Below are 15,030 nucleotides of genomic sequence, written 5' to 3'. Positions count from 1 at the left end.
ACTTGGGAGGCTGAGGCAGGAGACTCGCTTGAGCCCAGGAGTTGGAGGTTGCTGTGAACAGTGAAGCCATGGCACTCTACCCAGGGGGACAGCTTGAAGCTCTGTCTCAAAAAAAAAATAAATAAATAAAATTCTAAGCTTTTTTAAAAAGTACTTTCTTCCCTTTTAACCCAAATAAGGTATAGTACTGGAATATTTTTCTTCTTTTCCCAGCTCAGAGGATAATCATAACCAGCTAGAAGACTGAAACAAGATCCATCACAGGAAGCACAGAGCCGGGCACAAAGTCAGGCTCTGGAACGGATGCCACCTTCTGTTCCCAGGTGGGTTTTAGGCCTCGCCTCCATCCAGGTACCTGTCTGATCACCAGCAATATCCTCCAGGTGCTTGTCTCTCTGGAGACTTGTAGAACCCTCTGGGATCCCCCTGGAGTCAGAACTCAACTATGATCATCCCACCAGGATAGTACTTGAGGGCTGAGACCAGAACAGATTCTCAACTCCCCCCTCTCCCCACTTTACACCCACTTCCTACCTCTCCCCAGCACCGCCCTGGTTCAGCATCCCTATCTTTTCCCTGGAATCACAACACCAGCTTCTTCCTTGCCTTAAACTCTCCCTCTACCCAGTCCATTATCCATAGAGATTGCCTCATTTCCCGCTCTAGACCCTTTCACTGCCCCCAGTGCAGACAGAAAAAAGTCTGGGCTCCAAAGCTCAGTCCTATGTGTTCTGGTGCCCATATGTCCCTGCAGCTTCACCACCCACTGGCCCCTCCACAGCATCCTCTGAGCTATCTCCCTTTGCTGCCATACAATGTAGATTTCCTGCTTCCAGGACACCTGGGGTCTAACCTTGGCTCTGCCTTTCTGCATGACATTGGGCAAGTTCTGTGCCTCTCTGAGCCTCAGTTTCCTCAACAGGCTACTGGGGTTCTTGTGCAGATGAGATAAGATAAGGCAAGGAGTGCCAGGTGCCAGGACGGCTCAGGAAATGTGAGCTTGCAATCCACAGCCTCCCTTCCTGCACCTCCACGCCTTCCGACAAGCAGCTGTTAGCAATCTAATGTCTCAGCCTTAGCAGCAGTGTGGCTCTCCCTTTCTCTCCTAAGCCCTGGAATGCAGACGTGCTCACAGCCAGCACCAGCAGCCAAGGAGGGGAGCAGAGGGAGGACAGCTTAGAGGAAAATTACTCGGCTCTGGCCCAGCCAACACTGGCGCGCACAGCTGCCTCAGAGAGAGGGGATCTGAAGATCTGGCAGGCCCTCGCTGTGCTGTGGACTTGGCCCCAAGCCTTGACCACCGTCTGAGCTGGTGGGATGCTGGGGGGTACTTTGAGCCCCATCAGTCCTCTGAGACACTCCAATTCTTTGGCATCCAAAGAGACAGGAAAGCAGATAAAAAACAGATAGGCCTTTGTGAGAAGAAAATCAGCTCCTGCCTCTGCTTGCTGGGGCCCAGGCACTGATGTGATGGAGGATCCCAGATGGAAAAGGGTCCCATAGTGGCCTAGGAGCCTGCCCAGTGGCCATCTCTCAGGTCCCACACCCTAAGTACCATGTCCCTGCACCATACACCTTGCCCCATGACCAGCAATGCACATACCATGTGACCGTGCCCACCAGGACCTGAGGTCCTCACACCTTGTCCTACGTGTCTCCCATGTAGTTATGTCCCATGTCGCTTACGCCTTGGGTCGTGTTTCCTATACAGCATCATATCTGTCACATGACAGACAGGAAGGTGTACCATCAATCTTGTCCTGGATCTGTGAATTGTGTCCCTTGCCCCATGAACACAGGGAAGGGGGATAAAGGGGCGGTGTAGTTACTGGTTAGGAAGGACAGGCTCTGGGACAGACTCCTAGCCCTATCCACTATCACCTATGTGATCCTGCAAAAGTTACTTCCCTTCTCAGTGCCTCAGTTTCTTCAGTTACAAAATGGAAAGGGCATTAGCACTCACCTAATGGAGTTGTCGTGGGGATTAAAATAGGTCATGTGCTTAAGGTATGTCACCCAGGGCTGGCACCGAGTGAATGCTTTAAAATGTTGGTTAGGACTGTTCCAACTGTGCCTGGGCATCTGCGTGATGTCCCGTGTGCTGTGTACCAGTCTCCGCAGCCCCAGCTCCTGGGGTACATCAGACACTCTGTGCACATTAGTGAAATTCAAACAACTACCAAAAAGGAGGGTATGATTATCCCCTGTCATACGGAGGAGAAACCAAGGTTCAGAAAGGAGCAGTAATTCACATGAAGTCACGGGGCCAGATAGGGCAAAGCTGGCACGCAAAGAGACAGAAGGCAGATTAGGAGTCAGCTACGGGGTAGAAGTGAACGCTGACTGTGAGCAAGCACAGGGATCTTTGGGGATGATGAAAATGCTCTCAAACCAGATTGTAGTGACGGCTGCATAACCATAAATTTACTAAAAAAAAATCATTGAATTAAAAAACATGAATCAAAGCCCAGGCGCTGTGACGCCTGTAATCCTAGTCCTCTGAGAGGCCAAACTGGGTGGATTGTTTAAGCTCAGGAGTTCAAGACCAGACTGAACAAAAGTGAGACCCTGTTTACTAAAAAATAGAAAAACTAGCTGGGCATTGTGGAAGGCACCTATAGTCCCAGCTACTCAGGAGGCTGAGGCAAGAGGATCGCTTGAGCCTGAGAGTTTGAGGTTGCTGTAAGCTAGGATGATGCCACAGCACTCTACCCATGGCAACAGAGTGAGACACTATCTTAAAAAAAAGGGGGGGGGGGGCAGCACCCATAGCTCAGTGGGTAGGGCACCGGCCACATACACCAAGGCTGGCAGGTTTGAACCTGGCCCGGGCCAGCTAAAACAACAATGGCAACAACAACAAAAAACATAGCCAGGCATTGTGGCGGGTGCCTATAGTCCCAACTACCTGGGAGGCTGAGACAAGAGATTTGCTTAAACCCAAGAGTTTGAGGTTGCTGTGAGCTGCAATGCCACGGCATTCTACCTAGGGTGACAGCTTAAGACTGCCTCAAAAACCAAAAAAACATGAATCATGTGTAAATTTACCTATAATAAATTATGTAAATGGTTTCAATAAAGCTGTTAGCAAAGAGCCCAGGCACTGTCCATGCACCACGCCACCAAAGCATTCAGCAACATTAGTGAGCTCTCCATTAAGTCAGTGGAGACACTTGGGCAGAGACTCAGCAACTGTTTGAGGCCTTGCTGTGAGTAACCTTGAGCCACGTGGCTCCCAAACACCTCTGCAGGCCTGCAGCTGAACCACCTAGGGAGGCAGGAAAACCATAGCTTCCCAGACCACACCCTAGCCTCAGAGTGTACAGATCTGGGGTGGGGCCCAAAACCTGTGATTTGGAGGTTCAGCCAAGACTGGGAACCACTCCTCAAAGCCCAACATCCTCCTTTCACTTTTGGGGAAACTGAGGCTAGGCAGGAGCAAGGACTGTCAGACCTAGTTGATCAAAGGTGGGAGCCCAGGCTACAACTCTGCTCTCCACTCCCCACTCCTCCCCCTGCCCTCCCGTCCTGGTGACTCAGGGCTCTGAGTCATTCAGTGGCACCACTTGGGAAACTTCTTAGGAAAAACAATCCCCAAACAATGCTTTCCCTGATCTGGGAACAGAATAGGCCCAGGGGGCTAAGTGAGGGCGGAGAGGGAGAATACCAAACCTGTCCTCTCTTCTGGCCACTCCCTTGTGGGGGCCCTAGATAAGGACTTTCCCACTGTGAGTTTCCCCCCCGTAAATAACACCTCCAGCTGCACACAGAAGCTCATTATGGACCAGGCAATATAAGTACTTTGTAAGCATTATCTTGTTGAATCCTCCCCGAAACCAGACTGGCATCATCTCTTTTTATAGATGGGGAAACTGAGGCTCAGAGAGGTTCAACCCAAGGTTATACAGTTAGGAAGTGAAGAACAGAGCTGGAATCCAGGGCTATCTAGCTCTGAAGTCCGACTTTCACTTCTCTGCACCTTTAAAAATTGCCTTCTGCACACAGTGGCATGAAGATCAGTTCTCATCTGCCAAGCAAAGTGAATGGCCCTAGATGAGCGCTCAAATCACAACTTGTTTTCTCCTTTCTTTCTCCCCTTGTGTCAGGCCCTGCCCGGGGACTTCCCAGCCCAGACACACACACCCCCGAACACTGATAATCATGTAAATGGCTGTGGGCAGTGGGGTCCAAAGCAGGGAATGCCCACAGCCTGGCGGAGCCGCATCTGAGCAGAGCCTTGTAGAAATGAGCCAAGGTTTGTCTTTGGGCCAGTTGGAGGGAAAAGCAGAAGCAAAGGCTCTTCCTAAGGTGCGGCCCACTCAGGGAAATGTAAACAGTTTGGAGGGAGCGGCTGGGGCCGAGACAGCGGACGTGTGGGGCAGAAGGAGCCTGGCTGCTATGCAGTCCCAGACTGATCTGAGGCAGTGGAGATTTTTAAGCCGGGAGCGCACAGGATGGAAACTGGTTTCTGCAGAGGGCCTGACTGGTGGTTGCACTGGGAGCAGGAGGGGGACTTCCCCTCAGGCCCCCCGGCACCCCTTCACTTAGTCCCTCTCAAGGACTACCCCAGAAGCCTTGCTACTCACCCACAGGTCCGAGCCACCCCCGAGGGCTTCTTCCTTGTCCATCGCTAGGCTGGGCACGGGGAATGTGGGCCTCTCCTGCCGCAGCCCGACCTAATCATATTGGCCTATAAATAGGACCCTGCGGCTTAGTCTGAAATAGCCATGCCAGGCCCAACTCCACAGGCATCAGGGCGCACACAGTTCCAGAAAAGGTCCTTCACTTCAACATAATTAAACCCAAAACTTCCTCAGGAAAACCATTGTTCACACTGCTTTGCTTCCTCAAGCACGAGGCAGTAGATCCCAGTGCAGGGGAGGGGAAGCTGAGGAGCCTAGTGGAGCCACTATCACTTTCTGGGCCTCGGTTTCCTCAAATGTAAATAGGAGCTTGGATGTGACACCTTTGGGGCCCTTCTAATTGGAATTCTCCCTAGAGTTGTTCAGGGGGAGGCTCTGCCCCCCAAAAGCCTGTTACCCCTTCTGCAGTCAACTGGAGAATTTTTAAATTATCAACATTTTAAAAATTTGAATTGTAATAAACAATTCAATTCAAAACTGTTCATTGCTGGGGAGAAATGAACAGTTCCAGTGCCTGCCAGGGCAGGGCTGGTGACCTTGGTTAAACCACTGTCCCTCTCTGGGCCCCAGATTCCTCAGCCATAAAATGAAGGTACTGGCAGGATAATGTCCAACGCCTATTAATTTATTTTAGTATTGTTTTATATTTTAATTTAATTTAATTTATTTATTTTGTCCCTGAGAAGTTCTCGTGTTTTGTTTTTTTTAGAGACAAGGTCTCTCTTAGTTGTCTGAGCATGAGGGCAGTAACACATGATCTGAGCTCACAGCAACCTCAGACTCCTGGGCTCAGGGGATCCTCCCACCTCAGCCTCCCAAGTAGCTGGGACTACAGATGTACACCACCATGCCCACATAATTTTTCCATTTTTTGTAGAGACAGAGTCTTGCTATGTTGCTCATGCTGGTCTTGAATTCCTGAACTCAAGAGAATCCTCCTGCCTCAGCCTCCCAAAGTGCTAGGATTACAGGTGTGAGCCACCATGCCTGGCTTTTGTTTAGCTTTTATGAGAACCCAACCAGCCATTGTTCTGCCAGCCTTGTGCTGAGTACTGAGAGAGAGAGACAAATAAAACCTGGTCCAACCCTCTGTGCCCTGCCCTGTGCCAGGTCCCAGTGGTAAAGTCATTTCCAAATCCTCAGTGTCCCACTAGAGGCATCTTTGGGGCCTGCTAAGGATGCCTTGTTTCTAGTTAAGATTACAGATTTATGACCAAAGAGAAGGACTCCCAGAGGGGCAGATGACCACATGGACTGGGCCATTACCAACCAACAGGGACACAAAAATAACCCAGCTCTTATTATGCACCAGGCACATGGTAAGAACTTCACTTTCCTATCATTTAATTCTCAGCAACCCTGTTACGACGCCCATTTCACAAATGAGGAAACTGAGGCTGAGAGGATTATGGGACTTGTCAAGGAGCACAGAGCAAGTCAGGGCCAGAGTGAAGCTTCTGGCTGATACTCCAGTGCTGCCGTGAAACCGTTCTGGGCAGGTCAGGCTGGCCAACCAATAGAACCATGGCCAAACAAGGGTGCGGAAACAGAAAGGGGCACCCAGGATCATACTGGGTGTGTGCAGTGGGGAGAGGGACAAGGATTCACCGGTGGGATTCATTCTCTCCACCCAATTTCTAGCACCAGCCCCCTGATTGTTCCAAGATCTCTTTGATCAAATCATTCCTCAGTTCAAGGCCTATCTATGGCTTCCTGGTACCCAGAGGACCTGGCATTCAAGGCCTCTCCCAACCAGCTCTCCCTGGGCACTCCCCACTTCAACATCCACACTCTGGCTTTAGCTGTCCTGCCCACAAGCCCTCGAGCACAGTATGCTCCTCCAGGTGGCCAAGCATTTGGTGCACATACAAATGCTCTTTCCTGGAATGCCCAGTGCCCCTTCTCAGCGTCCCTGGTCCCCTTGGCATTTATGACAATGTATCTGGGCATCAACTACCACTGTTTCCGTCTTGGCTCAGAGTAGCTCTTTAAGGGGGCAGTGGTATCTCATTCACCTCCCCTCCCCAGTGCAGAAGCTCAGCAAGAGCTGGCCTAGTAAGAAAAAAGAAATGCAAAGAGCTAGCTATGGAGGTATAGTGTCAGGACGCCCTGCTGTGGAAGAACCAAAAATTGCAGCCTCAGGGCTTATCAGGCTGACCCTTGAGTCTCTCTCTTTCAAGGGTTCTGATAATGAAATCTGGGCAAGTCTGTCTGCTGCTTTAATGGCTCCAGTGGTTCCCAGTGGTCTATAATGTCCAAATTCAAGGACCTGCATAATCTGGGTGCTGCTGGTCCCCAGGCCTTCCTCTTGCCCCATCAGAGGTCAACCTCCCTTCCTTCTTTCAGTTCCTAAGGCCATCCCATGTTAGTCCTGCCTTGAGTCTGGCTCACCCCATTCCCTCTCCCTGGGGGTTCCTCCCATCTCCACTCACACGACAGCCTCCTGTCCTTCTTCAGGGCTCAGCTTTTGGGGGGGGCTCTCTGATTGCCCAGGCAAGATCTCCCCACTCCCACCCAATCCCACAGAGTCCCACAGCCTGATCCTCAGTCACCAGAGCTGGGGAATCAGTCTGTGGTGTGTCTAATGATCTCCTGTAAGACTCATGAGGTATGGGGAAGTCTTGCTCTTTGCTGGGTCTCCAATACCCAGCTCAGGGCCTAAATATCTGTCAAAGGAATTCATGAATGAATGAATATGTGAATAAATAAATGAATTGACATATGTAACTCAAGACAGGAAGGTGGTCAGAATCCTGATGAACACTTGAGGCAGAAAAACATGGCCCTGACTAAGGTTAGAGGGATAAGAAATAACCCCCCAAATGCCACCTCCCAGAAACAGAAAGGAAGGAGTTTCTAAAAGGATTAGGTATCAGACATGCTAGAGGTGGGGTACCCAGATCATCAGGAAACACCACTGAATCTGACATGAAAGGTGTGACCGGGGCCTGACCCAAGTTCAGTGGGGGGCGGGGGCACACTGCAGGGGGCAGACAATCCAAAGAGTGGACAAGCAAAGTTCTCTGTCAGTGGGCCTGAGCCAGCCTGGCCCTGCGGGGTCTGCAGAAGACAGGGCTTCTGTGTCATAGTTTCCGAAAGCACTGACAGAGCATAACCCTCTGTTGACAGAGCATAACCCTCTGTTGACAGATCACTGTAAGGCCATCTGGCTTTCGGGGTTGTCAGGGCTCAGTGTCAAAAGCAGGAGCATCAGAACTAGAACGCAGCCCTCAGTCCCTTCTAGGGGACACCATCAGGGCTGCCCCTTTGTCAGCAGAACCCTCTAGCAATGGCTGTAGTGGAAGTCTCCTCTCTGGTCCCAGCAGGACTTCAAAGGATCTCCAGCTTTTTTTTTTTTTTTTTTTTTTTGAGACGGAGCCTCAAGCTATCCCCCTGGGTAGAGTGCCATGGCATCGCGCTCACAGCAACCTCCAACTCCTGGGCTCAAGCGAGTCTCCTGCCTCTGCCTCCCAAGTAGCTGGGACCACAGGCGCCCGCCACAACGCCCGGCTATTTTTTGGTTGCAGCCGTCATTGTTGTTTGGCGGGTCCGGGCTGGGGATTCGAACCCGCCACCTCAGGTGTACGTGGCTGGCGCCTTAGCCGGCTGAGCCACAGGCGCCGAGCCAGGATCTCCAGCTTTGGGACAAAGCATCCTTGAGACCATTATTGGGAAAGAGGACAACTCACCACCCAGAAACCAGCTGGGCCAGTCCTGCATGCACCTGTCCCCTTCACCTTTTCACAGGAGAGTAATGACATGAGCTGGAGGGGTGTTGTCCTGGATCCTCACACAATTGCTAAGCAGAAATTCACTTCTCTTTTGGTGATGGAAGCTGGGTTATTCCCTCTAGTAGTGATACTTCCTGTTTCACAGCTCACAGAGCCCATTGGCATCCATGAGTGTTGGGTCCTCATGACAACTTTGTTAGGTGGGTAGGGAGGAGAGACTACAGCATCAGAAACTGAGGCCTGAGCCAGAAGGTGAATGAGTCCCCTGGCTTCCAGCCCAGGACTCTGTACTCCACCCCCTCCCTCCCAACCTCCTTCAGTGGGTCACCTGAGAATCTGATAGCCAGGTGGGCCCCGCCCTGTCAGCTGTCCCCAGTGGGTATGAGTCATCCTCCCTGCAGTGACTCAAACATCTCAGGTGCTCCTCCTCTAGTCAACAAGCCTGGAGGCTGGGCTGCCACACCCTCACTTTTTTATACCTCTCCAAAGGCTCAGGGAGAATTCCTGCACCTCCTTCTCCTTCTACAGAAGATCTACTGAGGCCTTGAGAGGGAAAGCAGCTGTCCCAAAGTCACACAGAGAGCCAGCGGCATACAGAGCTGGGGGATCCAGCCACCCGGGCACCCAGCCTAGCCCCTGCCTCTTCCCACACAGTCACCCCAGCCTGTGCTCCCTCTCAAGGGTGGATGAGAGGCAGAAGCATACTCTGAGCCTTAGTAGGAAAACCTTAGGGACTTCCTCTGACACCAGTGCTTACTAGTGACTGCTTCTACCCCTGGAGTCCCCTCCAGACTCCCCTGGGCAGCCAGGGCTGGGTTAGGATGATAATGGGCGTCTGTGCCACTCTACCTACCTTTCAGGCTGTGCGGGGTGCAGAGAGCTGCTCCGTGGGAAGGGGCTGTGGCCTAGGGTGAAGGGCGTTATCAGCACCACCTGTAAACAAAAGGCCCAAGAATCTCAGCATGGGAGGGGGGTTAAAAGTCACCTGATTAAATCCCCAAGGGATGTTTCCACTCTCTCCCTCCCCCACACAATCACTACTTACAAATCCCCAGGAACGGGGCACTCACTTCCTGCCTAGACCTGCTGTTGGAGAGTTAGGCTGGTTATAAGAATTGTCCTTAGCAGGGCACAGGGGCTCACAGATGTAATAATAGCACTCTGGGAGGCCAAGGTAGGTGGAGTGCTTGCACTCAGGAGGTCAAGACCAGCCTGAGAAAGAGCAAGACCCCCCATCTCTAAAAATAGCCCAGCTACTCAGGGAAGCTGAGGCAAGAGGTTCACTTGAGCCCAAGTTTGAGATTGCTGTGAGCTATGACACCACGACACTCTACTGAGAGTGGCAAAGTGAAACTCTGTTTTAAATAATAATAATAATTGTCCTTAGGATGTGCTAAAATCCCTTTCTCCTTATTCCAATACTTGCTGGTCCTAGCTCTGACCTCTGGGGTCATCCAGAACAGGTCTGTCCCCTCTTTCCTTGGTTCCTTGGAGAGTTGAAGATAGCAATCCTGGGCCCTCTGAGTCCTGTACAAGTTATGTACCCACTTTTCTCCAGGTCTTCCTGAGACCAGGGTGTGCAATTACCTCACTACCCTCCCTGATCTGCTCCAGATGAACCTTGTCCCGATGAATGGCACAAAAGCTAGAATTAGATTTTCAGACCAGCTCTACCCAGGGCAGGGCAAGCATCATTCTAGGTATCATGACTCTATTAATTCAATCTAAAACCTCATTAGCATTTAGGGCAGCCCTACTGCACAGCCAAATTTTTGAGGTTTATTGTCAAATATAGAACGGTGGTTCAGGACTCTGGTGCTAGACAAACTTGTCCTGCACTGAATCACTGTGTAACTTGAGCTAGCAACATCACCTGGGTCTCAGTTTCCTTCTCTGTTCAAGGGGGATAATGTTATTATATTATCATAGAATGTACATGAGATAAAACATGTTGGGGGTTGTTTTCACGATGCATGTGTTATTCTAATTTTTCACTCTGGTTATTTATTTTTTATTTTTTTGAGACAGAGTCTCCCTCTGTCACCTAGGTAGAATGCTATAGCATTATCATAGCTCACAGCAACCTCAAACTGTTGGGCTCAGGCGATCCTCCTACCTTAGCCTCGTGGGTAGCGAGGACTACACGTTTCTGCCACAATGCCTGGCTAGTTTTTCTATTTTTAATAGAGATGGAGTCTCGCTCATGCTCAGGCTGGTCTTGAACTCCTGAGCTAAAGCAATCCACCCACCTCAGCCTCCCAGAGTGCTAGGATTATAGGTATAAGCCACCATACTTAGCCACTTTGATTATTAATAATAAATTTCTAAGTCTTTCTTAGAAAATCTTTCTCATCCTACATGAGCTGAAGCTTTGGCACAGCACGTGTCCTGGCAAACAGCAGGACCAGTGGGGATTTGCTGTGAGTGAATGAAGGCCCATCCTACATCAGCTCCATCGTGGGTGAAGCAGTTCAGCCCTCCTGTTTTGTAGGGACAACCCCTTCCTCATTACCCAGAGTTCCAGTCATCTGCATGCAAGGGGAAGGTGAGCAAACTGGTTCTTGCCTACGCTGGAAAATTTGTCTGCCCAAACCAGCTTCTCCAGTCAAGGGCAGAATCCAGGAGCTCAAATACAGCAGACCTATGTAGGCTCCTGAGATTAAGACACAAACAAGCCCTGTTCTCAGACTGACAGGGGTCCTCAAACTTTTTAAACAGGGGGCCAGTTCACTGTCCCTCAGACCGTTGGAGGGCCAGACTGCAGGCCCCAGGATGAGTCAGCTGCTTAGCAGGACAGGCAGTGGCGGCAAAAACGCCCAGCAGGCCGGACAAATGTCTTCGGTGGGCTGTATGTGGCCCACGGGTGGTAGTTTAAGGACCCCTGATACAGATGTTCCTGATGACTTCTGTATTGGGAGTGACATGGTGCCTAGCAGCAGATCTGGAGTCATGGTACCCAAAACCAGAGAGGTAAGAGGTCAGACACTTATCTGGACCCCAGGACCTGGTGTTAAATGGCACTTCTGTGGGCCCTTCCCAAATTGTCCTGCAGAAACTTCTTAGTTCCAAGGGACAGATCAAAGCAGAGTTGGGTTTCGCTGTTCTGGGAAATGATTAATGACTTCCCACATGCGGCTAACTCTGCATGAGGATGAGCCTTTCAAATCTAGCCCCTTTCTCTTCTACACATCCCAAATTACACTGCCAGCCTCACTTGTGGTGCTGCATTTGTTCCCAAGTGCAAACTGTGCCCCCTCCCCGACTGCTCTCTCTCAGCAAACAGCATCACCATCCACTATGCACCATGCACTGTCCACACAACGACAGGCCAGACACTAGGGCACCGCCTTCCTCACTCCACCCTCACCTGCAAAAATCACACCATCCTGCCAGTTCAACCCCTGCCTGTCTCCAGAATGTACCCTCTTCTCCCCTCCCTACTGCCACATCTTGGTCCACAGCAGAGTGACCTCTGAGCTGGGTAACTGCAGAAGCTTCCTAATACATTCTTTTGCATCCTTTCTCTGCCCTACAATGCAACCTCTTCAGAGCAAGCCCAGACCAAGTTCCTGCTCTGCTCAGCCTCTGCATGGCCGCCCCAGGGCAACAGGTAAAGTGTGAGAGCCTTAACAAAGTTTCAACATCCTTCACGATCTGCCTCCCTCAACTCCTTGAGCCTCAGCTCTCATCTCTTCCTGTCTTCCACCCACCCACTGGGCTCTGGCCAGACACCACTGCATGCCCTGTTCCCAGAGTCCTCCAGGTAATCTCCGCACAGACACTTTCCACTGAGTCCACTTTGCTGAGTCCCCACAGCAAAGCAAGGACACACTCTCAGAGAGGTCAAGTAATATGCTTTAGGGTCACACAGCTAAGACGTCCGGGCATCTCCCACCTAGTCAGGCTGCTTCCCTAGGGTCTTCGCTGGCACATTCTATTGTAATAGTCTATTTCCAGGTCAGCCTCCCTCATTAGACTAAGATCTGCTCCCACTCATCCCGGAGCCTAGCCTTTCACTGGGATCACCACAGCTCAGGATTCACCAATGGAATCACATGCATGCACGCGTGCCTGACCCATATACACAGAGCCGGCTAAGAGTACTGATGCTGCCATCTATGGGCAAGAAAAGCATTACCTTCTTCCCAAGATTAGGGTATCAGGAGCCTCAGTTTTCTCCTTTTTTTTTTTTTTTGAGACGGAGCCTCAAGCTATCCCCCTGGGTAGAGTGCCATGGCATCACGCTCACAGCAACCTCCAACTCCTGGGCTCAAGCGAGTCTCCTACTCTGCCTCCCAAGTATCTGGGACCACCCGCGCCCGCCACAACGCCCGGCCATTTTTTGGTTGCAGCCATCATTGTTGTTTGGCGGGCCCGGGCTGGGGATTTGAACCCGCCACCTTAGGTGTATGTGGCTGGCGCCCTAGCCACCTGAGCCACAGGTGCCAAGCCAAGGAGCCTCAGTTTTCAAACTTGGTTGGGTTTAGAATTCACCCCAGCTAACTCCAAGTTGGTCTGTTTTCCATCTTGCTTTTTACTTATTTATTTATTTATTTTGTAGAGACAGAGTCTCACTTTATCGCTCTTGGTAGAGTGCCATGGTGTCACAACTCACAGCAACCTCCAACTCCTTGCCTCAGCCTCCTGAGTAGCTGGGGCTACAGGTGCCCACCACAACACCTGGCTATTTTTTTGTTGCAGTTTGGCAGGGGCCGGGTTTGAACCTGCCACCCTCGATATATGGGGCCCGCACCCTATCCAATGAGCAACAGGCGCAGCCCTGTTTTTAATTTCGGACCTTAAGGATGCAGCAGCTTAAAAACAAGGTTTGCAAAATACCGCCCACATGCTCCAGATGGAGTCATAGAGAGAGAAGTTTCCTTCCAGCGCTCATCATCCCAGCCCAGGGCTCTCATTTGGTGCCTGTTTGCTAAATTATACCTTAGCGGACAGAAGAGTTGTGGAAAGGCTAGCCTTTGGGTATAGAACTTGCTGCTAGTGAAAACATGGGAGCCACCAAGGAACCCCACCTATCCAGGGGGCCGAAAGGGAACTTTGTGCTTTGGGGGCAGAGTGGAGAAACGTGACAGCTGTCCATTAACGGTATAAGGGTTCAAATGGCCACCCCCCAAAACAATAATTATCATTTTCTTGCACCTTCCAAGTGTTAATTAAACTCTACAGGCATCATACTCATCCTCACTATAACTCTGCCAGGCAGGTATCATGGTCCCCATTTTGCAAAGCAAGGACACGAACAAGCTCAGACAGGGAAAGTAATGTGCTCAGGGTCACACAACTAAGATGCATGGCCATTTTCCACCATGTCCGGCTGCTTCCCCTGTGTCTTGGGGTCATTAAATTTCAAGCTTTAAGGCTAGGCCTTTTGGCTTGGCACCTGTAGCTCAACAACATATACACTGGAGCCAGCGGGTTTGAACCCAGTCCAGGCCTGCCAAACAACAATGACAACTGCAACCAAAAAAATAGCCGGCGTTGTGGTAGGCACCTGTATTCCCAGCTACCTGGGAGGCTGAGGCAAGAGAATCTCTTAAGCCCAAGAGTTTGGGGTTGCAGTGAGCTATGATGTCACAGCCCTCTAGTGAGGGCAACATAGTGAGACTCTGTCTCAAAAAAAAAAAAAAAAGGCTAGACCTCTTACTCACTAGAAAAAAATGCAGTTTTGTTTACTCCTGACCAGGGGTCAGCAAATTTTTCCTGTAAAGGACCAGACAGTAAATATTCTGGGTTTTGCAGACCACGTACCTTCTCTGTAGCCTAGTCTTCCTTGGGATTTTTTTCGGTTCTTTTAATTTTTTTGGTATGTGTGTGTTTCTGTTTGTTTTGGTTTTGAGATAGGGTCTTGCCCCACTGCCCAGGCTAGAGTACAATGGCATCATCATAGCTCACTGCAACTTCAACTCCTGGGCTTGGGAGAGGGGATCCCCTCACCTCAACCTCCCAAAGTGCTAGGATTGCTCACAGGTGTGAGCCAGTGCACCTGGCCTTGTTTTTATTTTAATAACCATTTAAATATAAAAGCCATTCTTTGCTCACAGGCATACAGAAACAGGCAGGGCCTCCCCATCTATTTGCATCCATAGAAAATAACCCTTGTAATCTTAAGTATAAAAACTTCTGGTGGAAATATTTATCCAAGTGAAATGCTAGATTCTTCAGCTGTATTTCTCCCCCTTCAGATAGCTTCCCACTGAGTCACTCTCTCCCAAAGAAGGGCCCTACCTCATTCCAGAATTAGGCAGCAAAGTATTTTAAGGACTATTCAGAGTCTACAAACTCATAGTTGTGGACCAAATAAATAAGTCAGATATCAAAGGTAAGACATTAGTAGAAGCGGCCAGGTGTGGTGGCTCAAGCCTGTAATCCCAGCACTTTGGGAGGTCGAGGTGGGTGGATCGCCTGAGCTCATGAGTTTAAGACCAGCCTGAGCTAGAGTGAAATCCCATCTCTAAAAAACAAAAAAAAAATAGCCAGGTGTTGTGGTGGGGTGCCTGTAGTCCCAGCTACTTGGGAGGCTGAGGCAAGAGAATCACTTGCGCCCAAGAGTTGTTGGTTGCTGTGAGCTATGATGACACAGCACTCTACCGGGTGCGACAAAGTGAGACTCTGTCTCAAAAAAAAAAAAATAATAATAG

General features: G+C 50.4%; 1 protein-coding gene and 1 pseudogene across 1 annotated transcript in view; one reads left to right on the top strand and one right to left on the bottom strand.

Moving 5' to 3' along the window:
• GSN (gelsolin) overlaps positions 1-15,030 on the bottom strand; it is a 63,803-nt gene that overhangs the window by 38,773 nt on the left and 10,000 nt on the right. The window contains exon 2 of the mRNA XM_012802392.2: positions 9,228-9,307. The gene's annotated coding sequence lies outside the window, so the exon portion shown is untranslated. The remainder of the gene's footprint in view (positions 1-9,227; positions 9,308-15,030) is intronic.
• On the top strand, positions 8,756-9,199 carry LOC105886550 (annotated as a pseudogene).

Source organism: Otolemur garnettii, unplaced genomic scaffold (assembly GCF_000181295.1).
Source record: "Otolemur garnettii isolate 467f Iridium unplaced genomic scaffold, OtoGar3 scaffold00014, whole genome shotgun sequence".
NCBI lineage: Eukaryota > Metazoa > Chordata > Mammalia > Primates > Galagidae > Otolemur > Otolemur garnettii.
Note: the sequence above shows the minus strand (reverse complement) of the source record. Positions and strands in the feature narration are given on the sequence as shown.